The sequence below is a fragment of the Dasypus novemcinctus genome, chromosome 3, assembly GCF_030445035.2.
Source record: "Dasypus novemcinctus isolate mDasNov1 chromosome 3, mDasNov1.1.hap2, whole genome shotgun sequence".
Lineage (NCBI taxonomy): Eukaryota > Metazoa > Chordata > Mammalia > Cingulata > Dasypodidae > Dasypus > Dasypus novemcinctus.
In genome coordinates, this window is record NC_080675.1 from 160,235,695 (window position 1) to 160,260,811 (window position 25,117).

The 25,117-nt window shown below is 37.6% G+C and overlaps 1 long non-coding RNA gene across 1 annotated transcript in view; it reads left to right on the forward strand.

Annotated features, from left to right (window-relative positions):
* LOC131276111 (uncharacterized) overlaps positions 1 to 22,120 on the forward strand; it is a 59,338-nt gene extending 37,218 nt beyond the window's left edge. The window contains exons 2-4 of the long non-coding RNA XR_009183606.1: positions 4,117 to 4,245; positions 13,377 to 13,552; positions 22,053 to 22,120. This is a non-coding gene — a long non-coding RNA (uncharacterized lncRNA). The remainder of the gene's footprint in view (positions 1 to 4,116; positions 4,246 to 13,376; positions 13,553 to 22,052) is intronic.
* The last annotated feature ends 2,997 nt before the right edge of the window (positions 22,121 to 25,117 follow it).

A 25,117-nucleotide genomic window follows, 5' to 3' on the forward strand; every position in this document is an offset into this window, starting at 1 on the left:
AAATTTTTGGAGATAAATGAAAATACAGACCAAAATTCAAGAAGTTTGCATCCTAGAAAGATACAGTTGCAAACACATAACCATAGTGCAGTGAGAACTGCAGAAATAGGTCTGTGTGCCTTGCAAAACGGTGCACCGAGGGCCAAGTTACTAAACAACTGGTATGGCTTTGCTCATTTCCCATTTCTATTTGAGGCCTTGCCCACAATCTTTCTCCAGTACATTTTCACCATCTTCCATGTATCCCTATTTTGGAAAAGTGGTATTGAAAATGAATTGCTAAAGAGAGAAGATACTTTAGACTAGACCCTGGGGCTGTAGAGTCATTGAAAGTCAACAAAGTACCCCAAGTTTTCTCTCTTCTGCCAAACCAGGTTTGTTCCTAGGGCCTGGGAATAGGCTATGATGGATGACAATCCCACATCATCTTCAATAGCAAAATATTTGTAGTTTGAATTGAATGTTGTTCACAGCTGTTTAGAGCAATGGCTGTATTACTTAGGGAGCAGGACTGGGAGATCTCCTCTCCCTCACACAGGGAGGATAGTAGTTCACATAGCTTGAGTGTACGATTTTCTCCAATTTATTAAAAACTTCTTCCTTTCCTTAAAATCTTAGGACAGTTACTAATTGTTTGAATAGTCCAATGCAAATGGCATTGAGGGAGCACTAACATTTTCAAATAGAGCCACCCATTTCTGACATCAAAGCCAAACTCCATGATGAACTGTTTAAGGTCAGTTTCCATGGACCTCAGTATTGGACTGAATTAGGAACACGTATGGCCAATTCATTTTTAAACTAAGTGAGCCAATTTAGGAAGGAAACAAAAAATATTTACATTTACTGGAAGCATGTAAATACAAATGCATTTCAGAATGACAATGTGTGACTATCAGATGATATTAGTTGTTATGGATTACTTAGATTCTAATGATATACAAACATAACACCCAAATGTGAGTTAGAGCTAGATTAAGTACTTCCTTCAATCTTTCTAAATTTCAGGAAAATTTAGAGGCGGTTTGTTTTGGCACACTGAACCCTTAAGGAAGGATAATGGGTGCATCGAAAAGTACATAATGTGACAGTGCTATTGGGTAAAATTTTGAGGTTACTAAATGGAGTGACCCAGGAATATATCCCAGGAAGTTCCTTGCTACATAATACTGTTCTTAGGCAATTCCAAAGAATATACTTGTGTTACACATGGGACCAACAAATTGTTTATGGTCCCAAGCCCTTCAGTGCTATTTGCAATCATTTTTGAAGGCTTGCTCATATTCATATTGAATTCGCCATGGTATTATAAATAGTGCCCAGGGTTTCAGTGCCCTTTCTCATTTCCAAGTAAGTTCCTTACAATAACAAATCAATTATCATTCATTATTTAGGAAATCATTCCTAGCTCTGCAAAAAATGTATGTGTGTTTCTTTTAAAAACATGCTGCTCAACTGTTATTTCAAGGATAGTATAGGAGGGATTGAAGTGTGCATAGCACCTAGATATCTGAATATGCACTTGACCGATAGCAAGACTACAGACCACATGCACTCTCTCCTAGGAAATGCATCTTCTCTTGGGGATGGATTCCCACGTCCATATTGAAGAGTTAATCATTCGCCATTGGCAAGAAACAAATGAAGCCATTTCCATGCTGACATATAATGTCTCAAGCTATACAGATTTTTTCAAAGGAAATATTCAAGATGCATCAGGCTAAAGGTTTAAGAAATAATAATCCCAGATTCTTTTCTTTAGAGCCATTTGTTCCCTTGCTCTTGATTTTCATCAATTCTCTGTAATTTTCACCCACTCTGTCTCAGGATCATGAGTTATCATTGGTTGCCACCAGAACACTCCAGAGCAATTTGTCTTATTGAAACATGGGCTGGCCTCATGGATGGGAATAATCATTCACTCTTGAATTTATTGTATATGCTCTAAAATGTTCTCCCCTCCTAAGGCTGGTGACAGTACCAGTGATGCTCCAAGGGCTGATGAGGCAAGAAATTGATTGTTCTCTTATGCCTTGAAAAATGTGATTGTTACTTTAACATGTTCATCTTAAAGACTTTCACTAAATTGGAGGCATTTCCTGAAAATCAACTACTTCAGTTATGTCCTTGGGTATGAATAAGAACCATTTGAATAGAGGTAAGGCTGGGCACAGATCTGAAATTCTGACTAGAGCAGATGAAGATCATGAATGGATTATGCCCATTTCCGCCTTCTCTTGTCTGGGTTTAGTTTCACTGAGAATGAGCCGATGTGAAGGACTGTAGCTCTGGTGATCATCTAAAGTAACATATATTTTTTGCCTCTCAGAAATTTTATGTTTAAACAATGATACACCAGAGATTTTAATATTCTTAAAACATGACATTCCTTTATTTCAATAGGCTATAGCGATTATTCCAATAGTAATAAAACTTTTTAATAGTGGGGGAAATACTAAGTTTGAGATGAACTGTAAAGTTCTGACAGTGAAAAATGTCCTTATAATATCTAATGTTTCCTTCTGATTCATTTACTCTTCTTGAATGATGACATTTTAAAAGGGAACATATTTGTAAATTTATTTTTAAAGGCCTTTTGGGCATTAATATAATTTCTGTAAGGCAATAGTTTGGTGAGTCACATGCAATCATATCAGAGAACTATGAGTTGAATATCCTTGAAAGTACATAATGGCTAAAGAAGTAAGGGACCAAGTGTTTGGCAAAGCCCATTTTGGTTTTTGACAAACAAAATTATTTGAAAATCAGCCAATACATTTTCAACATTAAACACTAGGTAACAATGGCAATATACATTTTCATTACTAGACACACAACCAAAATGGCAGGAGGTAAATTCCATTCTAACTCTTACTCCCAAGGGGAATTATACATACAGAACCAACTGCTGCTACCATATAGACAAATTCCCACCCACTAACATAAGCCACCAATAGGAACTCTACTGTCCTCCAATATCCATTGTGCTCTGCCGTACATGGAGGCAGCTCACTTTTCTTTTTCTTTTTTTTTTTTTTTTTTGGCATTCTTTATTATTATTTTTTTCACTTTCTTTTTTTTTTGTCTTTCTGTTTTTAATATTACATTAAAAAAATATGAGGTCCCCCTATCCCCCCACCCCCCTCACCCCACTCCTCCCCCCATAACAACATTCTCCTCCATCATCATGAGACATTCATTGCATTTTGTGAATACATCTCTGAGCACCGCTGCACCTCATGGTCAATGTTCCACATCATAGCCCTCACTCTCCCACAGTCCACCCAGTGGGCCATGGGAGGACATACAATGTCAGGTAACTGTTACCTCAACACACCCAGGACAACTCCAAGTCCCGAAAATGCCCCCACATCACATCTCTTCTTCCCACTCTCTACCGCCAGCAGCCACCAATACACATGGGCAGCCTTCTGCCTCCACACTCAGGAATTCAAAGTTGCTGTCAGCCACATTCAATTACAATGTCTACTTCTTGGTAGAGTTACCAAGCATGAAGAAGGCTGTAACAATGTTTTTAAATATGGCTATCTCTATTTAATTTTGCATTGGATTAAGTCTCATGAAAGCATTAAATTCTATTATCACTGGGAAATAGGAAAATGAGATTCTCTATATGACATTGGTACATATTCATGTCCTGTATCTTCTGCTTCTTAGCTAGGTGTCCTTGTGCGAATTACTTAATCTCTATGAGCTTCCATTGCTTTCCTACCAGATAGGGTTAATAATACATTTAGAGTATGGTTTTGTAAGGTTTAGTGATAACATATTGAATGTGCCAAGCACAGTACTGGGACACAGTTGTTGCCTATATCATTACATGAGTGAAGTTCCTATATGTTTAAAATGAACAGGCTCACTTAAAGTAGTTAAAATTAAATAATTTATGTAAAATTGTAATTATGTGTAGCTATTAACTAATGATCAACAATAAAATATTAGTAATGAGTATTAAAATTCTGTAGATTATTAGAATATAAAATTATTAAGATTGTTTAAATCATTAAAATTGCCTCATAGAATTTTTGCAACTTTTCTCTTATAGGAATTTTTTTGATATTGTCACCTTAGTAGGGGTCTCTTTTTCTTTTTCAGCCCCATCAATGAAAACACATAAATATCCTACATCAGATATTTGTTGCTGAGGATGAAAAGGAAGTCATGTTCACAATGTTTGTAAATATTACTATTGATGCCATTGGAGATTGTCAGTGACTCTTTCAGGTTGGTTGCTATTTTAAATAAAGTGATATATATCTACAACTTCTGAGGTAATCATCAATTCAAATAAACTCTTAATCTCTACAATGCAATATGGGCAAAATACACACTCACATACACATACAGGCACACAAACCTCATTTCCTTCTGTTTAGAGTCTTTCTTGACATACCGATTAAACAGTTGTGACAGTGATTTAAAATATCCATGAAATGAGCTGAAGAATTTATTTATTCTTCCAACCTGCATTTACATGACTTTTATATTACTGTAATCATTATTCTTGAGAAAAAGCTAAAGACATTATCTGCAGATAATTTTTAACACTCAAGGGGAGTTCCATGCAAATTATAGCTAGGAGGTAATTTACTTTCTGTAGTATTCTTTTTCCCATCTCAAAGCCTCTGATCTATAACAAAGTTTCGATTCATGGGGGCAAATTTATAGATTTTTTGAAAAAAGAAAATAAGAGAATGAAAACGGTATCTCAGAATTTTTTTTTTTTTTTTTGCATTCATTAAATTGGGGAACAATTGATTCCAATGCAGTTAAACTGAATACACAAATGTACTGGGCCAAACATAGCTTATAGAAGTGCATTTAAAATTGTGTTTCAGTGTATTGAAAAACCTTTTAGTGCTAGGTAGGGGGTTCCCAGGCTTTTTTCAAATCATGGCCCTACATTCAGGCACACACAACCAGCCCTCTTCAGATGTACCGAATAAATCTATTGTTCTCATTGCTCCTCGAAAGACCTGCTCACAGAATCCTACAGTGAGACACAGAGGATGTCATGGGAATTAGCACAAAGGTTATGGGGTGCCCCTGACAAATGAAGAGGTCCTCACCACGAGTGACAGAACAAATCCACTTCAACAGAGGGGAGGTCAGTGCCTGGGAATGGGTTTCAGCCTCATGGCACAATTCAACCCTGGAATGTTTAGCCCAAAGGCCTTGGGATTGAGAATCCCCTCCCATGTCACTGGTTCCAGTTCCCTAGCTTGGGCACTTGCCATGGTCTGGCAGCATATGTTTCATTGCTGTTCATGAAATATTTTGAGGCTATCAAGGTGAAGTGTGTGGGATGATCCTCCATTTCCCACATTAAGTCTCGTGATATAATGAAGAAAAGTAGGTTTGGGTGTCAAATGCATAAGGTCCCTAAATGTAATTTGCATCAAATTCAGCCATGCACTTCTTGCACCCAACTATCTATCTCTCTGTCTGTCTCTCTATCTATCTATTGATAAATCAGTTGATCGATTCATGCATGCAGGCACTTTCTTTTCTGAAGAGAATTTCTCTTGAGAATTAGTTCTAGCATCTGCAGCATCTCAGAATTTCAACCTGATATGTGTGTGATCAGGACTTGGGCAATGGGAACAGGAGGTCAGCTCTGAATGGATTCCTGGACATTGACTGTATGTAAGGGCACCACAGGTTGCATCTCCCCCGGGCTTATCTCTAACCCAGCCATTTTCTTTCCCCGATATTAGCGGTATTTATAGAGGTGTTAAAAGCATATCTTAATGTAAACCAGAGCTGGTAAAGCAGAAAGCCAGTCAGACTCTGATTCATTCTGTTTATATTGAAAATAAGGCATTAGTTGGCTGATAAAGCAAGCCATTTCTTTTTCCTTATTGTTTGTTATTATTCTCAGGGTTTCCCTCTGTTTTTTAATTTTGAAAGAGTATATTATATCTCCCTTAATAGTTGGGGCTAAAAATTCCCTGATAATTGAGATATAACTGGGAAAAAAAACTAATTTTTAAATCTTAGAAGTTTGCATTAGGATTATGACTCCACATAACAACTGAAGAAGAAGGCCAGTGGCACTGGGGAAGAGTTCTTCTTCATCATTTAGGAGACTTAGAAGCAATTTTAAAAACCTATACTGTCCCCATTTACAGACTAATATCCAGAATGCTTTTTCCTCCTTGTTCTGGGCTATTTCATAGCAGTATTTAATTGTTTTTTTTTTTTTTTCTGTACTCAGGAATCTCCTTTCTGGCTCTATTTCTAATTTTAATGGGTAATTCAGAAATCAAATTTAGTATGCTATTCCAGCAGCAAAACAGCTAAGAAAGAGAGACTTTGCCAAAATTGGTAATGAGATTATACATCAATTTGTTTATAGATTTGTTATTAGCTCTAAAAAGTTTTATTTAAAATGACCACATGATTCATCAGTTATTATGATAACTGCTATCCTCTACTTCATTATATAGTTCCACAATACTATTATTAATAGTAAGGATTTTCACACATATTGTAAGATAAATATCAAGATTTAAAACCAGAGAGACATGTTCATCAGTAATTGAGCAATTTGCTTAGTGCTGACATTGAAGAATCACCTCTTCTATCTAACTTCCTGGATACTGAAAGAGGCAAATGCAAACTTGCTCAAGAGTTCCAATGTTCTCATAATTTCTACTGCTTTCTGAAATCTTAGACACATGCTTGTTCCTCCTTTCTGGTAATAAATATATTGAGAATGAAAATATTAAATTGCTTTATCACAACATAGTCCCTACAACCAAACTTTCTTTACTCAAAACATGACATGTTGGGTAGAAGGGAAATTTCCAGGACTTGTTTTGCATGTGCATATTTGCTCTGTTATCAGTAGAAGTAAAATGGCCAGTGCATCACATGGATATTTACTTACCTAGAAGAGGCGAAACTGCACCAATGAAGAGACAGTATTACTAAGATATTATTGTTATGCAAGCAATATTCTGAATCCAGAAACAAATAAGTCACTGCCTAAGGACATGTTTTGTTTTGCAGTTTCCTATTTGTCTTTATATTGATTGCCGTCTCTGTCTTCAAAGACCAAAAGCAACAAACAAACAACACAAAACAATAAAAAAAAATATTGTCCTCTATTCTTATCTTAAGAAATACTGCATATTTAAAATAAAATTGACTTATATATGAACTTATTCAGTGATTGGATTTTAATAAGCTAACCAAAAGCCTATGAGGATCTGCTCCATAGCTCTGAGGATGGAAAAGGAATTTTTTTTGGAGCTCCCCATTTACTAATACAAATATATAGAAAGTAATATTCTTAATATGTACTTAGGCTTCAGCATTCATGGTGTATATTAAAATCATTCTATATGCTTTTCAAAAATTCTATTTTCTATATTCCAGGTTCCTGGAATTTTAATTGATAAGTGGACCTGCTTCGTGAAAATATAAAATGGATCATAGCAAATTGCTAAGTGATAAACAAATATATAATCAGTATCATCAACATTATTATTTTATAAGTCTCTTTTCTATTAGGATTTTCTCTCTTAGTAATTGATTATGTGCCAGATAAAGAATGACTTTGGAACATCTGCTTCCAGTCAAGTTGGAGTAATAGGAATCAGATTTATTCTCCCATCAGGAGTAACCAAAAATAACTAAACAACTAACTAAATAAATAAGCAGACAAATGGACAAATTAATTGAAATAATGCTTTTTCAAGGCACTATACCTCAGGTGAAAAGAGAAATAATCCCTAAAAATATTAAACCAAAGAGCTAAGCCCTATAATTGCCCCAGATAGCTGCCTTGTAAGAATTTCTAGGCTATGGGATAGAAAGGCAGCTACCTGCTTTGAGGAGAAGCTGTGATTTCATGGGCACCAACATGGTTAGAATTTGTAGACAGAGTTCTAGAGAAGAGTCTTCTTGAGTATTCAGCAGAGTTCTGAACTGCCATGTGCATGAATAATCTACCTGTACTAGGAAAAGAACCATCCAAAGAGATTAGAGGGGTCAACATAAGACTTGGAGGGTATTCAGAAGGGCCTTTATTTGGTAAAGGGGAATAATTAGCCACAGACTAACACAGTTTCAATGCCATGTAACAAATGTTAAAATAGAGACCTGAAAGGACTGAATTGTTTCCAAGTAACTTAACTGCATCCCAGAGCAAAGTTCAAGAATTTCTAGAAATAGAAAATATTCAATGCAAAAGAAGGTAAATTCACAAGGATTACTAAAAATACACAGAAGCAAGAAAATATGATCATCATGAAGAGAAAAATGTGCATATCAGTCAATTGAAACACACCAAGAACTGACACAGATATTAGAAAGAACAGACAAGAACATAAAATAGCTAGTGTAAATGTATTCTGTATGATCAGAAGGTTAACTAGAAACAAGAAAAAATAAAAGATTCAAACAGACGTTCTAGACATGAAAATTACAATGACTGAGATTAAAAATATGCTGGAAGGTATTAACAACAGATTAGACATTGTAGAAGAAAAGAGAAATGTACTCAAAGACAGAGTAATAGAAATGCTCCATAAGGAAATATCAAGAGAAAAATAATTTTAAAAAGTTAAAAGAGTATTAGTGAGCTGTGGGACAACTTCAAGCAGCTTAATATGCAGCCTAATTGGAGAGCCCCAAAGGGGAGAATTGGGGAAGAAGTAAGGAGACCAAAGAAATATCTAAAGAAACGATGGCAGAATTTTTTTCTAATGGTGGTGAAAATTATAAATTCACAGATCCAAGATGCTCAATGAAACTCAAACACATCATAACCAAACTTCTCAAAAGCAGTGATAAAGAGAAAATGGTAAAAGCAGCCAGAATAAAAGAGTCACTTCAACTTCATAGGAGCAAAGATAACTATGATAACAGATTTCTCCTTGGAAAAATGCAAGCATATAGATAGTGGGAAAACAAAGTACTGAAATAAAAGAAAATAAATGAATTTTATGCCCAGTGATTATCTTTCAGAAACAAAGTAATAATCAAGACCTCTCAAGACATATAAAAGCTGAAAAAATTATCATTAGCAGACCCCAATTAAAGAAAATTTAAGGGGAAGAAGGAAAATGATACCAGATGGGAAGTTTAGTTGATACAAAGGAATGATTATGACATTAACCCTAGTGAACTAAGGTAAGAAGAGCATAATGGACTTTAGAGTCAGAAAGGCGTGGGTTCAATTCTGGGTTCTCCACTGCCCTGCTTCATCAGTTCTTACAAACTGAGTGCAAAGTTTATCAAAAACTGTTGCAACTTCCACAACAACTTCTGACACTAACAACAAATACTGCAGTAACTCATTTAAATTCAATTCCAACTCTGCCTACCTGGAGTTAAGACAGACTCCATAGGTTAAGGGTCATCCTCTGCAAGAGTGTTTTTCAGGCACCAGTTATAATTTGGGGGCCCATGCCACCCTCACTTCTAACCAACTGACTACAACTGTGGGGTTTCCTACCACCCTGTCAGGTTTTATAATTTACTATTAATGGAACAACGTGCATAACTCACTGAAAGTGCATACTAATGATTATAGTTTTAGTAGAGTAAAGGGATATAAATAAGATGAAGTCAAAAGAAGCAATGCATTTTAGGGCAAGGTCTGGAAGGGTCTCAAACACAAGCTTCTATCCTCTACTGTGGATTCATAATGTGTCATCCTCCTAGCACAGAGATGTAGTTTCTCAATCATGGAAGCTCTCTTGCACTTGAATGTCCTAAATTTAATAGAATTATATTAAATAATGTATGCGAACATGCAATAATGTATGGGTACACGGATATTGGTACATGGCATCTCTTACTTTTCCACTTTTCATTCCCCTGAAAGACTCTTATTTACATCCCCAAGAGTCATTACTAACTGTTATTAAAGCTGTGACAATCTGCAGCCAACTCAGAGAATGAACTCCTAGCTCTTCCAGACTGAAGTCAATTTTAGGCTACCAAGTCAGTGGCAGAACAACTTAGCCAAAGTGAAGTTCCACTTACTTAAGTAATTGGTACTGTTTCACAAAAGAAGATGAAAAACACTAATGTAATATGGCCAGAGACTCTACTCAAACCCTTATGAGCCCTTCTTTTGTCAGCTACAAAATCATCTGCCATCTTCCTTATCATATTCTCCATTAGCAATATCTAACTGGAGTCCGTGTTGCACTGCTCAAATTATTATTCCATCCTTTGCAAGGATGCATTTTTTCTTATTACCATTTTATGATTTGGGGGCCACATTGAGCAAGGAAATATCAGCAGCTCAAAACTTCTTGGTTAAAATTAGCCTGTGTTTTCAGTTCATCTGCTTTTGTGCTCACAGAAATGAAAAACATTTTATAATTCTATGTTCTACAATTCTGAAATATCCATGTTTTCTAAGTACTCGTCAACTTCGGTACCTGCTTCCATTTTTTTTTAATTCGATGCATTTTACTTCTAAAAAATGTTGATTCCTTTCTCTTCTCTATCAGAATAGCTTTCCCCTTCTCACCAATGTAGCTCCTTCAAATTCCATCAGTGGGTATTGGAAACATGAGCTGGCAGCTGCAAGGACTGAGCATCCTTTCTTCCTCTGCCAAGCCTGGATATTCAAACTGTTTAGATCAAAGAAATAGAAACTTGTTCAAAATAGTTTTAGAGATACATTTTGGACATGAGTTTCCACTGTTGTATAGAATAAATGTGAAATGAACTTCTGGATTGTAAGCCAATATAGAATTGCTACAAGTATTTCCCAGTGAAGTGTTTAATATGATAGCAAATTTGTCCAATGTTTATGGAAACCAACTGATGAATAGGATCAAGGTTTCAATAGGCAGCACTATTGTCTATTATTTATAATTTTAAAACTTTATTTCCAGACCAAATTAGTGGTTCCTTCAGTGACTTAAATATATGTACTTATTATTAAAATGTAGGGTAGGTATAGAAGCTCACAAACACACTTAAGTTTACAATGTTGGAATTTGAAAATCAGTGTGAACATGGCACAGGGATCCCATGCATCATTTAAGTTTTTAAAAGTGCTTCTTTGTTACCATTTGCTAATTATATTTGTTTTTGGTCAATATAAATTTATGCAATTACAAGTGAGAGATTATGTCATGTTGTCTTTTTTAATATATTGACACAAATGTCACAGAACTTTTCCCCCTCCCCCTCCCCCTTCCCCCCTCCCTGCCGGTTTTACTGTCTGTGGCCATTCGCTGTGTGATCTTCTGTATCTATTTCTCTTTTTTCTTCTCCTCTTTCTCCTCTAGGATTCACCAGGATTCGATCCTGGGGACCTCTGACGTGGACCTCTAACAATTGTGTTACCTCATTTCCTGGTCTCTGCTGCACTTCACCTCGACCCTCCTCTTTGTTTCTCTTTTGTTGCATTATCATCTTCCTGTGTGAGTCATTTGTGTGGGCACTGGCTCACTGCACTGGCACTCAATTTGCCATGAAGGCACTGGCTCACCACATGAGCACTCATGTGGGCACTTGTTTCACCACGTAGGCACTTGGCTTACCGTGCCTGCTTGCCATGCGGGCACTGGCTTACCATGCAGGTACTCATGTGAGCACTCGGCTTGCCATGCAGGCACTTGACTCACCGTGCAGACACCATAAAAAAATTGATTTAAAAAAATACTCAGCAGTAGAAATCCTAGGAAATGCAAAGCAAATTGGAATCTTATATGCTCTCTGGACAACAGTGAAATTTGTTATTTAAACCTTTGATTTGCCTTTCTTTCTTGCAATTTGGTAGTTGAATATGTGTTTGCAAAAATGGTTCTTTATGTTAGAGGTAGGACTTTTTTGCGATATAACAGAAAACCAATGAGTTTAGTGTTCCCTCTCTTTCAGGAATAGTGCAAGTTAAAACAATGAGTACAAATCTTGCACGGGCCGTCTTTCCTTCTCTATATATGTGCATCAAACCACAACTCCCAGTTTGGGATTTGAGGAGTTTCTGACCAATCCTAAAGGTTCGCCCAGCATCCTACTCCAGGGAGGCCAGAAATGTCAAAATCTTATGTCTTATCAATTGTCATATCACATCCTGCCACAGACTTGGTAACCTATGAGGACTGCTGCTATTTAATGCCATAAAGACCCATAAATGCTCCTTTTCCATAAACAGCACCTCTCCAATTAAAGCCATCTTTACCAAGGCTGGTCATTTTAAGAAAGAAATATCAATTAATTCACCTATAGTCAGTGCATAGAAACATCTTTAATGAGAATGATAACGACCTCTGAACTCTGCTCTTTAGCCTTGTAATATACTCTCTCAATATTTGGTTAAGTGATCCAGTGGCTATCACCAGAGATGGAAAGACACTCTATTTCTTTATTGTTGACATGGGAATGCACAGAAGAAATGTTCAAAGCTTCATTTTAATGGGGTGGAGGTAGGAATGGTGAAGAAAAAGGTCATTTCTACAGCCCGCTTGTTTGACAAGGTCCAGCTAATCAAGTAAATATTATTGGGGGGCCTTGTCCAGCATGCAGCCCAGTCGCTAAGGAGAAATACTATTAAGAAACCACAGATTGAACTTTCAAGCTTACAATTAGTCAAGCTTCATAATTTGGTATGACAATGAATATATTATTTACAATGTTTCCCGGAACAACTTCCAGTGGCCAGATATAGCCCTTACATTACTGTTGAGAAACTGGATGCCATGCCATTAAATTTGCATGGAATTCATGTGTTGGATAATTAAGTTAGTACATCAATCACCCCACTATACCCTGCTCTCATTTCACCTATCTCAAATTTGATCACCATTTGACCTATAAGGCTTTGCTGACACAGGTTACTAGGATGCCAATTTACCAAAGAGATTAAAAATTTGTTTAGAGAGTGTACATTCTTCTCCAAAGATAAACGCACACCAGAGAAAATGCTAACAGCTTTTAATTTCCATGCTTTTCAGTTTTATTGTTGTAAATGTAACTGTTTATAGGACTAATGACACAGGCTGGCTCTGTTGAGCCAATTACACCAGTAGGCACTTGGATCAGATTCTTTACTTGTGTTCCATTTACACAATGTGGATGTCGGATATTTGACGAAATTGAATTGCACCAGAGAGCCTCGGTGCTTTCCCTACTCTGCATCTCTGAGCACTTTACAGACAATGAAATAAATGATAATATGCTGGATGCAGGGTAGTGACTGTGCACTAGCACATAGCTGCACAATGAGCAATAGTCAACCAACAGCTCAGGTTGTTATGTTAGATGTCTCAGCCAGGGTAGCTGACCATTGGAGGAATTGCATCAGATTTATCATATTTATATTTATGCTTTTACTTGGGTTTGATTTTGAGTTTTTAATTTTTTCCTTGTATTTATAGGGAAGAGATAGTCACTGAAGAGAGAAGAAACAATGGCATCAAGTGCTTATGTTGGTGACAGTAAAATAGCAGCATCTGGACTCTCATAACATGCACAGGATGCTGAGCAGGCTCCCCACACACTCCTAAATGCTGGCGTGCTTCTCTGCTGACCCAGAACTGAACATACAATTCTGGTAATAAGACGTCCAGTGTGCAGAGATCTTGATGGGTCCAATTAAGAGGCACTATGGGAAGATGCATAATTGAGGAAGGACCCACTGGGACCCTTCCTGTGGCTTATTTCCTCATTTCCCTTGTGACAAATATCATGAGATGGTGAGAATCTATTGAGGTCCTACTATGAACTGGCATTTTGTGGAAATTATTTCAGTTAATCTAAACAGCAAACCCCAAGGAAGAAGTGATATTCTCCATAATACATAAGGAATTGGAAACGTGGGAATATGAATATTTGCCCTAGATCACCTGGAATTGGAGTTGAATCCCCCACATCTGTCTAAAGTAAAGCATATTCTCTTACAAGGTTCACCAATAAGCATATTATTTTTTAAATCTTGGCTGGTTATTATACAAAAGTCATACCAAAACCAGCAACATCATATTTAAAGAAGTATTTATTACATTTATAATTTTATTTTTTAATAATTACAGTACCTCTACCCTAAGGCAAAGCTCCAAGGAATAAACAGTGGGAGCATGGGGAAAATACATCCTAACTCTTCACATATCTTAGAGAAAATTTTTATATTTGAGCATCAGTGGAAAAGGTCCCATTTGAGTGAAACTTCAATGATCACTTTGGAATTAATATACTCATTTGAAGAAATAACTTGCTAAATTTGCAGAGGTTTATAAACTTATGTAAGTAACTAGGTCATTGTAGCAAATGGATAAGTAATGACGATGTTAATTCTGAATGTGTTCATGGGTTAATCCTAGTTTATAATTTATCTATTAGTGTGAGCTAAACCAAGAACAACATTAGTTTAAAAACAAACAGAAGAAAAACAATGCTATTTACTTCACGCTGTCTTCTAAGGAAACAACTGGTATGGCTTTGCTCACTTCCCATTTCTATTTGAGGCCTTGCCCACAATCTTTCTCCAGTACATTTTCACCATCTTCCATGTACCCCTATTTTGGAAAAGTGGTATTGAAAATGAATTGCTAAAGAGAGAAGATACTTTAGACTAGACCTGCAAGGCCCAGGACGATAGCTTGTGAGTCAACACTTTTAGTAGAGCCCCTTAACCCCCTTAAAAATGAAAAGCTGTATCTGGAGGACCTAATACCTCACTTAAGACTGAACTCCTTTGCTTTTGGCTCACCTTTCATAGTCCATCTTTTTTATATAAATACAATTTTAGGGGAGCATGGCAATCTCTGTGGGTCTTTGTTGAGCCCACAGAATGAATGTGTTAGTGTTGATTTCAATGGAACTGAGAAAGTTCAATTAAAGAGGTAAGGTATATGTTACTAGTCAAGAGTGCAGAAGAGAAGCATGTTGTAACTCAACGTGAGAGTTATCACCACTCAATTTCCAAAAGTATGTGAAAATGTGGTTTGACATGGGTTAGTATATCTTAATAACTACCTACTCCAATTTGTGACATTAAATTTTCAGTGAGCAAGGACAGACTCTGTTGTAAAAGAAGCTGAATTTTAATCTAAAACAATGTACCATGTGAATTTGTCATTGCAGCCTTGTCTATCCTTGCTTTAGTTTCTCTGCCTCCAAGATATAAGACAATTATTTGAGAAATCATGGTAGGTTAAATAAAAATTCTAGCAAAATCCATAGGAAAAATTTTAAATGATAAAGAATGTCTCAAATACATTTTGTCTAATCCTCAAGACTTGTGTTTCTTAATGGTAATCTTTGTGGTGTAGATTTGACAGGGATGTAGTGTGGGGAGGGTGTGTTGAATGGCCCATGCAACTGGGGTAGGTTGGGGAGGAGCATGTGAACACTGGGGATTGACCAGTATGTGGTTGAAACTATGATGTTGGGAAAGCTCTTTTGCCAATTTGACAAGGAAGGGTTACTGATTTGGGGTTTTGGATGGGGTGGGGGGAGGTATTCAGGACAGGGCACACCTGGGGCAGTCTTCTAGAGAAAGTGTAAGTGATCACTTTGTCATAGTGTGTTGTATCAGTGGGTGGAGACCCACATTATGAGTGGAAAGGAGTTGGACTCCCAACCTGGGAAGGCCCAATACATTCTCAAACAGAAGGGTGGGTGTCTCTTGAAAGCATGGGCAGTTCCTAATAGGGGAGGATAGACCAGTATGTCAAGCCCTCAGGGTTGTTGCTAGTAACTATGCATCTTGTTCTTCAAGGAGTGAAGCCTGATGGTTGCCATGGACCCTGAGGGGAGTAGGAGGGAGAAATAGAGTAGATGGAAGAGGGGGTATTTAGAGCAATGGAAGAGTTCTGCATGATCTTGCAATAACAGATACAGGCCATGTTGAATGTCATCAAAAATTTATAAAAGTGTATGGTCTAGAGTATAGATCACAACGTAAACCATTGTGCATGGTTAGTGGCTATGTTTCAATATTTGTACACCAGTTGTAAAAAAATGTACCATCCACATATAAAACAGTTATTGATGCAGGAAGGGAGAAAAGGGAGAGGGTGTGGGGTATATGGGAATCCCCTATATTCTGTATGAGACTTTACTGTGACCTAAAACTTCTTTGAAGACAAAATGAAAAAAAAGTAGACATTGGGGAGGAAATGGAAGAAAATGTCACTGTATATATAGATATAGGCCATTATATATCCTTCCATAACCTACAGAATTGAGTGGGAGAGATTGTAAACTACAATCCATGTTAAGTGGCAATGCTCCAAATGTGTTCATCAATTGCAGTGAATGTACCACACTAATGAAAGAAGTTGTTAATGTGGGTGTATTAGTCAGGCAAAGGGGTGCTGATGCAAAATACCAGAGACTGGTTGGTTTTTATAAAGGGTATTTATTTGGGATAGGAGCTTACAGATACCAGGGCATAAGCATAAGTCACTTCCCTCACCAAAGTCTATTTTCAAGTATTGGAGCAAGATGACTGCTGACTGCTGTGAGGGTTCAGGGTTCCTGCGTTCCTCCCTTCCAGGGTCTTGCTTCTCTCTGGGTCCAAGGTTCCTCTCTTCCTGGGGCTTGCTTCTCTTTCCTCTGTGTGCTTACTTCTGGGGCTCCAGCTTAAGACTTCAGCATCAAACTACAACATCAAAACTCCAACATTAAGAACCCCCAACTCTATCCTTTGCCATGCCTTTTACCTGTGAGCCCCTACCCAACAAGGGGTGGGGACTCAATGCCCTAATGGCATGGCCCAATCAAAGCCCTAATCATAACTTAATCATGCCCAGATATAGACTGGATTACAAACAAAATCCAATATCTATTTTTGGAATTCATAACCATATCAAACTACTACAGTGGGGAAGGGTGGGAGATGTGCGGATTGGGGCATATGGGAATCCTTTATATTTTTTTGTGTAACAGGTTGTGTAATCTAAGTATCTTTTAAAAAATTAATTTATTTTTAAAAATGGAAAAATTACTTTCTTAAAGGTATTATGACAATTGTGAATATCAATAATGTTTTTCCAGTCCACAACAGGAAGACATGTAGAAAACCATAAGATCCCATTAAAACCGAGCAAATTGTCCTGAGCACTCATAAGCCAAGACACGCACTAGCAGCAACAACATCAATAACACAAACTTGGCACTTGCTTGGTGAGGTTGTGGCAACAAGCCTGGAAGGTGAGTATTTCAATCCTTGTTTGACAGATGAAGAAACTGAGCTTGGAGATGCAAAGTACTTTTCTGGGTATCTAAGAAACAATTTGAATGAGGTCTTTCTCATTCCAAATTCCATGCGATCTTTACTTTAATCCTGTCCTCAAATAAGGCACCTGCTCCATCTGAAAACTAGTTAGAGAATTGTTTCTTTTAAAAAGCAAATAAATAAATCTTGTGATCAAGGCATTTCCTGTAATTAATCATACTTGGAATACTTCCCTGAGGGTGAAAGTGCCTTATATCATTGCTTTTTCCAATCTATTGAGAAAGCAGTATAGAATGTTTAAGCACATAAGCTCTGGGCTCACATTGCCTGAAATCAGGTTTAAGTTGTACCACTTACCAGCTTCATCATGGTTGGCAATTTACACTCTCTATCCTTCTGTAAAATGGGGTCAAAAATAGTTTCAACTCCACCCATAGTTTCATTGTGCAGATTGGAAGAGTTAAAATATACATATGCCGTAAGTATTCAATATGTCAGTTAAAATTATTACGGATATCAACACTTGAACAAACAGGTATACAAATGTCAGCAAGGAAGATTCACATCTAAATGTTTTCATTTTATTTTCTACTTTATCAAGCATGCATGCTTTCTTCCAGGAATACATCTCCTTTAGATTTTTTTTTTCTCTTGACGCATCATCCCAATGACTTTTGCAAATCAGGTGAAAATAGGTGTTTTCTTTTTAAGCATAGTTTTGCCTATGACCAGTCGGCTATGTGAGACAGGAAGTTCCAATTGTTCTTTGAAGGTCTTGTGTAACCTATGGTTTCACTGGGGTCTTTTTTTTTTTTTTATTCTTTCTATTTTTTTATTTTATTTTTCATATCTTTTTTAAAGTTAATAGATCACACTAAATGTTACATTAAAAAATTCCCAATCCCCACTGCCCCACCCCCATCATTTTTAAAATTGTATTCTTTGAAGATACATAGATCACACACAAAAAAAGTTACATTAAAAATTATAAAAGATTCCCATATACCCCACACCCCTCCACCCCACTCCTCCCACATCAACAACCTCTTTCATCAGTATGGCACATTCATTACATTTGATGAATACATTTTGGAGCACTGCTGCACCACACAGATAATAGTTACATTGAAGTTTATGCTCTCCCCCAGTACATTCCGTGTGTTAAGACAGGATATATAGTGGTTTTTTTTTGTTTTTTTGTTGTTGTTGTTGTTTTGTTTTTATAAATTTTCTTGTATTTTTATTTTTTATTTTTTGATTTTTTTTATTGATTTTGTAAAATATTACATTAAAAAATATGAGGTCCCATTTGACCCCACCACCCCCACTGCACCCCTCCCCCCCCCCAGCAACACTCACTCCCATCATCATGACACATCCATTGCATTTGGTAAGTACATCTCTGGGTATCTCTGCACCTCATGGTCATTGGTCCACATCATGGCCCACACTCTCCCCCATTCCATCCAGTGAGCCCTGGGAGGATTTACAATGTCCGGTGATTGCCCCTGAAGCACTATCCAGGGCAACTCCAAGTCCCAAAGGCGCCTCCACGTCTCATCTCTTCCTGCCATTCCCCATACCCAACAGCCACCATGTCCACTTTTCCCACTCCATTGCCACCTTTTCTCTGAGGTCCTTGGATTGGTTGTGTCCGTTGCACCTCTATGTCAAGAGGAGGCTCAGATTCCACATGGTTACTGGATGCAATCCTCCTGCTTTCAGTTGTAGGCTCTCTAGGCTCCATGGTGTGGTGGTTGCCCTTCTTCAACTCCATCTTAGCTGAGTGAGGTGAGTCCAATAATTCAGATTGTAGGAGCTGGAGTCTGTTGAGGCTCAGGGCCTGGCTATCATATTGTCAGTAAAAAGATTCAATCCCCTAAATATATCTTAAACCCCAATACCAACTACAATTCCAGTAAAGTAGCATGATAGTCTTATGAAAAGAGATCCCCTCTGGGTCCAGTTTAATCACTCAGAAACACCAGCTCCATAGAAGGGCCATCTGACATGGCAGTGAACCCTATCTGCCATGACCGTAGAACCCGTGGGTCCCTTTAGCCCTCAAAGGAACCAATACCTGGGGATTGTATCTACTTTTTCTGTCTCTTAGACTCTGCTCAGTTGTGCATAAGGGAAATCCTTCTGACAGCCTCCAGACTCTTTTTTTTTTTAGAGACTCATAGCCATATAAACTCATTTCTCCTTTCTATTTCCCCCTTACATTAGGTCAAACAGCATTTTAAAGTCATATTATTCTATGTAGACAGGGATATTCTACTGATCCGCATCGAACCTTCAATTCAAGGTCATTTTCCAGTTGCATTATCAGTTGTTAGTTGATAGTGATCCCTCGGTGCCAGGGAGGCTCATCCCCGGGTGTCATGTCCCACGCTGGGGGGAAGGCATTGCATTTAGATGCTGAGTTAGGCTTCGACACTGGCCACATTTGAGTAACATGAAGGCTGTCAGGAGGAGATTCCCAGGCACAGTGCTGCTCTAGGCCTTGTTCTTATTTCAGGCCTATAGGCTCACAAGCATAGTCATTAGTATCAGGGGCTTACTGTTGGACCTTCATTCCTTCTCGGTCCTTACCGCTGCACTTGGGGGGCTGCCGCTGCTCCCCTAGGGACCACGGCACAGCACCCCCGGCCAGGGATCCAGTACCCCCCCAGCTTTAGTTTTTAATTGTTGCCACTATGAGTATATCCAAACATTACCATGTACCCTGGACATATGCCCTGTATAGCTCCCTGTCAGCCATTTATCCCCTGTCAATAGTATCCCATACCAGTATTTCTCCGCTGCCATTGTTGGACCACTCTGGGATCCAGAACTTTCTGAATATTGAAGCCCCAATATCATGTCAGGATCTCTTACAAGCAAAATGGAATATAGTGATGGGTTTAAAGGTTAGATATAGAATACGTGTTGACTTGGGAAAATTCTACATCCTATCTTTTTCTTTTCCTTTTTTTTTTCCCCTAATTATTGACCTTCTCTTCACAAGAGCCCTAGACAACAGCAATTCATGTATGCAATATACAGCACTCCCACACATCCATTACAAAACCTTTTCCCTTCCACAGCGATACTCTTACAACCTATTCACAACATATTTACTTAAAGTGATGTACATAGTCTGAGACAATAGCTTTCAAACCAGGTGACATCTGTGCTTACATTGTGGTGCATACTTTAGGACACAGAGTTTTCTAACATTTTTAGTTATCCTATGTTTTACATTATGGTTTACATTGTCATTCTGTCGTCCCCTATATGTTTATGATGTAATATTACATATTTTATATCCTTCCTTGTGTATTCTCACGAAACTCCTCTCTTACCCCTCATTTACGTTGGTTTCACACATTTAACATACATTTTCCCATCCCCTTGGTGCCCACAGTGACAGCCAACCTCCGTTTCCCGAGGTGCCACATCCAGAGATACTTGCAGCAGTGTTCAGGTCCTAAATTGCTCAGCTGCCCCAATGCCCTGGGAGCCACCCTTTCTCCAGAGAGATACAGTGCCCTCTATTTGATGGCATTAGTCCTCTTCACTGGGGTCTTGATGACACCCTCGAGCCCCTAATCCAATCATTTCTATCACCAGGTGAGCAAATTCTTCGAGGGAATTTCACTCACTTGATCTTCCATTAGTGCTGGCTTCAGAAACCATAACGTGTTATTTTTTAGTGAAGTGATGAACCTGCTCTAGAATGCTGGCATATTAAGGACACCTAATTAAATATATTGGTCCTGTTCAGTTGTTAAGACATGATAACAATTTGTGAAAATAAATTACTAAAAAGCAGAAGACTTTTTGGTACAGGTACCTTTGATTTTAAGTAAAAGCAACAACGGAAATTCAAACAAACCTTTAAGAAATGTTTTATGAAAGGATTGGGATTTCACATCTATTTGGCACCTTCTCAGCTAAATTGACTGACTGTATTTTCAGGAACATGTCAATTAAAAATGTGCCCTTTGAAGGATCATGAGGGAGTACAGATTCCCAGGTAGTAAATACAGGGGTGACATCAGAATATTGACCTCCAGCTGGCAAGGCAGGCGTGGTTATAATTGAGAAAAATAAAAACAGGGAATTAGGCAGTCATTCAATGCAGTCAAGCTGCTACTGTCCTACCACTGAATAGGTATTCCTCAAAATTAAACTTTCAATGCTTTGTAACAATTGTAGCTCCTGCATTACCATAAAAGAATATCACCACCACCACTACCCTGCCCCAGCTGTAGTTCTTTTATGGATACCAATTATTTTTCTAAATGTAAGTAAAAACATCCCTTCCCGTCAACTCCAAGATTTTGATATTTCATTTAGGTCTTTCTTTACTAAAAGTCTAAGTTTATCAGGACCACAAAGTGGGAGAATTCAGAAAAAGAAAGGAGTCCAACAGCATGCATATTCAACACTTACTAAGATGTCCACACTTCTTAATTCTATGACAGTCCAAGCAAAGAGACAGGATGTGTGAGGTATGCAATCATAAAGGAAAACTTTTCAAATACATATGTCATTTTGATTTTAAGTCTGCTACTCACCTTCTTGAGTACAAGGGTCTCTGTCTAAAATGTTCCCTCTTTTAACCTAATCCTCCATCAACAGGGTTTTAAAGACCATTCTGTTCTAGATCTTTATTTTTCTACTTACCCGCTTAATGCATGTGCATTTAATTTAAAGACAAGAAGTAAAGTTAAGTTGTATCTTAGCCTATGCTATTGGAGAGTCAAGCATCTGGCTGGCTGAAACAGGCTGCGGTCCCATTTTGTTTTACAACTTAGAAAGTGGTAAACTCCATGATGAAGGAATTAAATTCTTATAGGGTATTTTGTTGATGCTGTCTTTCTAGGAAATCATCATCCTGCCACTCTGCCTCATTTTCTACCAGAATTGCTCTCCACCCAGTGAAGTCAGGGGAACTCCAAAAGCAGTGTACAGAAATAAAGACTGCAACCTGCCAAGGGGACCATACTCTCATTGTGTCAATCAGAAATTCTGAATCGGGTTTGCTCACCAAATATCCTCTTTATCAGTCACATTTATAGCTATGTGTGTCTATATCATCTTACTCTTGCCATTCAAACCTGCTGTATAGTGCCATTCCTTTTTTCTTTTCTTGTTCTCTTCCCACTTTTCTTTTCCTGTTTTCTTTCTTTTTTATCCTCACCCCCCATGTCTTTTCATCTCCTGACAGTTGTTTCCCTGTGACCTCTTATATCTAAAATGGCTATACTTTCAGCATACCTCATGGGGCTCCTGTAGAAATAGTCTTGTTTACCATCTCAAAGAAACACCAGTCTGTCAATAGACCACACATGATGATAATGATGATGCTAGAAGTTTCCATGTACTGACCATCTTGATTCCAAGTTTGGAAGACACCTGAAGAGGCAATTTCCCCTGTAATATTGAGTAATATAATTTCTATTCACATCTCAACTACCTGCATTTTATTCCCAGAAGCATTTGGCTCTGTTTTGAAACTTGGTTCATTAATTTGTGGGGGAGAGCCATAGCTTCTATAAAGCAAACGCTTTGTGTTTATGGACTCTGCCAGAGGGTGTTGGTCTCCTTGCTGCTCTCTCTTTTTAAGATTGAAGGTCTTTGAAAGAAATATAATCCCCCGGAACTCTGTTTCTTTAGGAAACAGATCTCTCACCGTCCAGGTGCTGAGCAAGGCGACCCTCTTATGCCTGACAGGGCTGAGCTGGGGCCCCTTCTCTGGAGGAGTCAGGACACTGTTTTCTCTGTAACAAGATAAGGCAGCCAAGCTCTATCTCCTAAAACACGCTTTGTTTTTGTTGCTGTTGCCTTCTTTCCCCTCATCCCGTGCCCCAGGTCTGCCCTGGGTGCCCTCCAGAGAGCTTTAGGGTTTCCCTCCCTTTTTGTGAATTAAGCTGCCCTTATGTCTTATCCACAGGAGAGAGAGCAAGGGGAGTCTGAGGCAGGCAGGGCCATTTCCTGTGTTGATTATGCTGAGAGACGACCTGATGAGAGAGAACTTTTACTATACTCCTTATAAAGAAGGAGGAACATTCTGTTAATATTACCAAAGGCAAAGATGATATATTCGAATATAACCCTGTGCTATTTTTAGATACTGTAATTTGGCTTTACCAGTGCAGTCCCTAACTGAAATCCTTCACCAAGCCAGGATATTAAACAATATGCAGCAGACACACATCTGTACACTGACATTTTTACTTTCTCAAAGGCTTGATTTTTAAGCACAGACCATTATCAGCCTTGACCAGCTTTATCCTCAATTAGTATAATTTTAGACTTTTAAGAATTAAGGACATTCCTCATGGTTAAGATGGGTATGGTGAGACTTTTTAAAGTAGACATAGGAGCTATTAAAATGTAGTATTTGAATTAAAACATAGTCAGCAATTGAATGACTTACAATCCACATTTTTCTCTTTAATAGAGAAGACAAAGAGCTAAGAAGCTACAAATATTATTTTGTCTTTTTTTTTCTCTTCCAGAATTCACGTTTCTCATGATTATTTCTTCAACAGTTTGCTCCTTCATCACAAGAATAGATGGATAACTATCTAGTCTTAATTTGAGATATCCAAATTCCTGTAGGGCAAGTAGAGGGTGGTGTAGCTGAGATTTGTGTTTTCACTTTTCCTGGGAGAGTATGCAATTCTTTAAGGGGGTCATGTAAGAGAATAAGCTGCCTACAAATGTCCCAATCTTGGCATTCTCCAGTTCTGCAATAAAACTCTATTACCATTTATTCAAAGGGTTAATGGTGCCACTATCTGGGGGACAATTCATTCTCCTGCTAAACGCAATGACAAATAACCATTATTCTTCCCAACTGCACTGATAATCGGGACAGCTTAAACATTTTCGCCAGTATAAGTGAAACCATTAATCCTCTTGGATTTCACGATAAGTGGTGACTGTGAAATAATGACTGTGTCATTGTAGGCAAGAAAAAATGTTAACAATTAAAACAAGTTAGCCATTATCTTACCGGGTGCTGAATCGCTTTCACATTTCATTAGCAATATTGTAAATGATATGTACCTTATTAAAAAACTCTTATTATCCAAGAAACCTAATTAGTCAAAAATTCTCAGTCACCGCTATAATTTTCTAATGCTATAAATGCTAGAGTGGGTATTGCGATGTGTGGGGGATATTCTGTTTATCCGTAAAAGATCCACAATATGTAATTGTTTCCCCAAAAATATCATGGAGAATACACATAAACTCACTTTTTCCAGAAATAATGGCATTTAATTTTAAGTGATTCACCTGGCTGTTATTGAACAGAATACATAATCTCTCCTTAGCCAACAGTATATTTAAGTCAGACATTAAGCTTCCTTCCAAAAGATTATATATTTTAGAGTGGGCTTTGGAGACGTTTTTACACTTCTCTTGCTCAACCCTTAAGCTTCTTATAAATGAAACCGATGGCTGACACTCCAGACATGGTACTCTTAGAGGTTTACTAAGAGGAAAGGGTCCTATTTTTCTCTAAAGGAATGTCCAAGATCAAATTCAAATACAATATCATTATTTTCTAGACCCATAACATTATGAAAATAATAACAAACATTTCCGTAAGAAAGAGTATGAATATAGATATAGCTATCCAGATGCTTCCTACATATTTGTTAGAATGAATTAAACAGTCCCAGTCAGGATCATTCTACATGGAGACATGGCCATTAATTTTCTCCTTGAGAGACAAATTAGAAAGAAGGAAAAATATACAATATATAAAAACACAATAGTGTATTGGATAATGTACTAAAATATCTAATACTGATTGAAATGATTCATGTCGAGCACTTAGTAGAATCCCTATTACTCATAAGTGTTCAATAACTGTTAGCTATTTTATAATCATCAGTATTTCAGATTATTCCAGCAGTAGCTAATGGAACATGT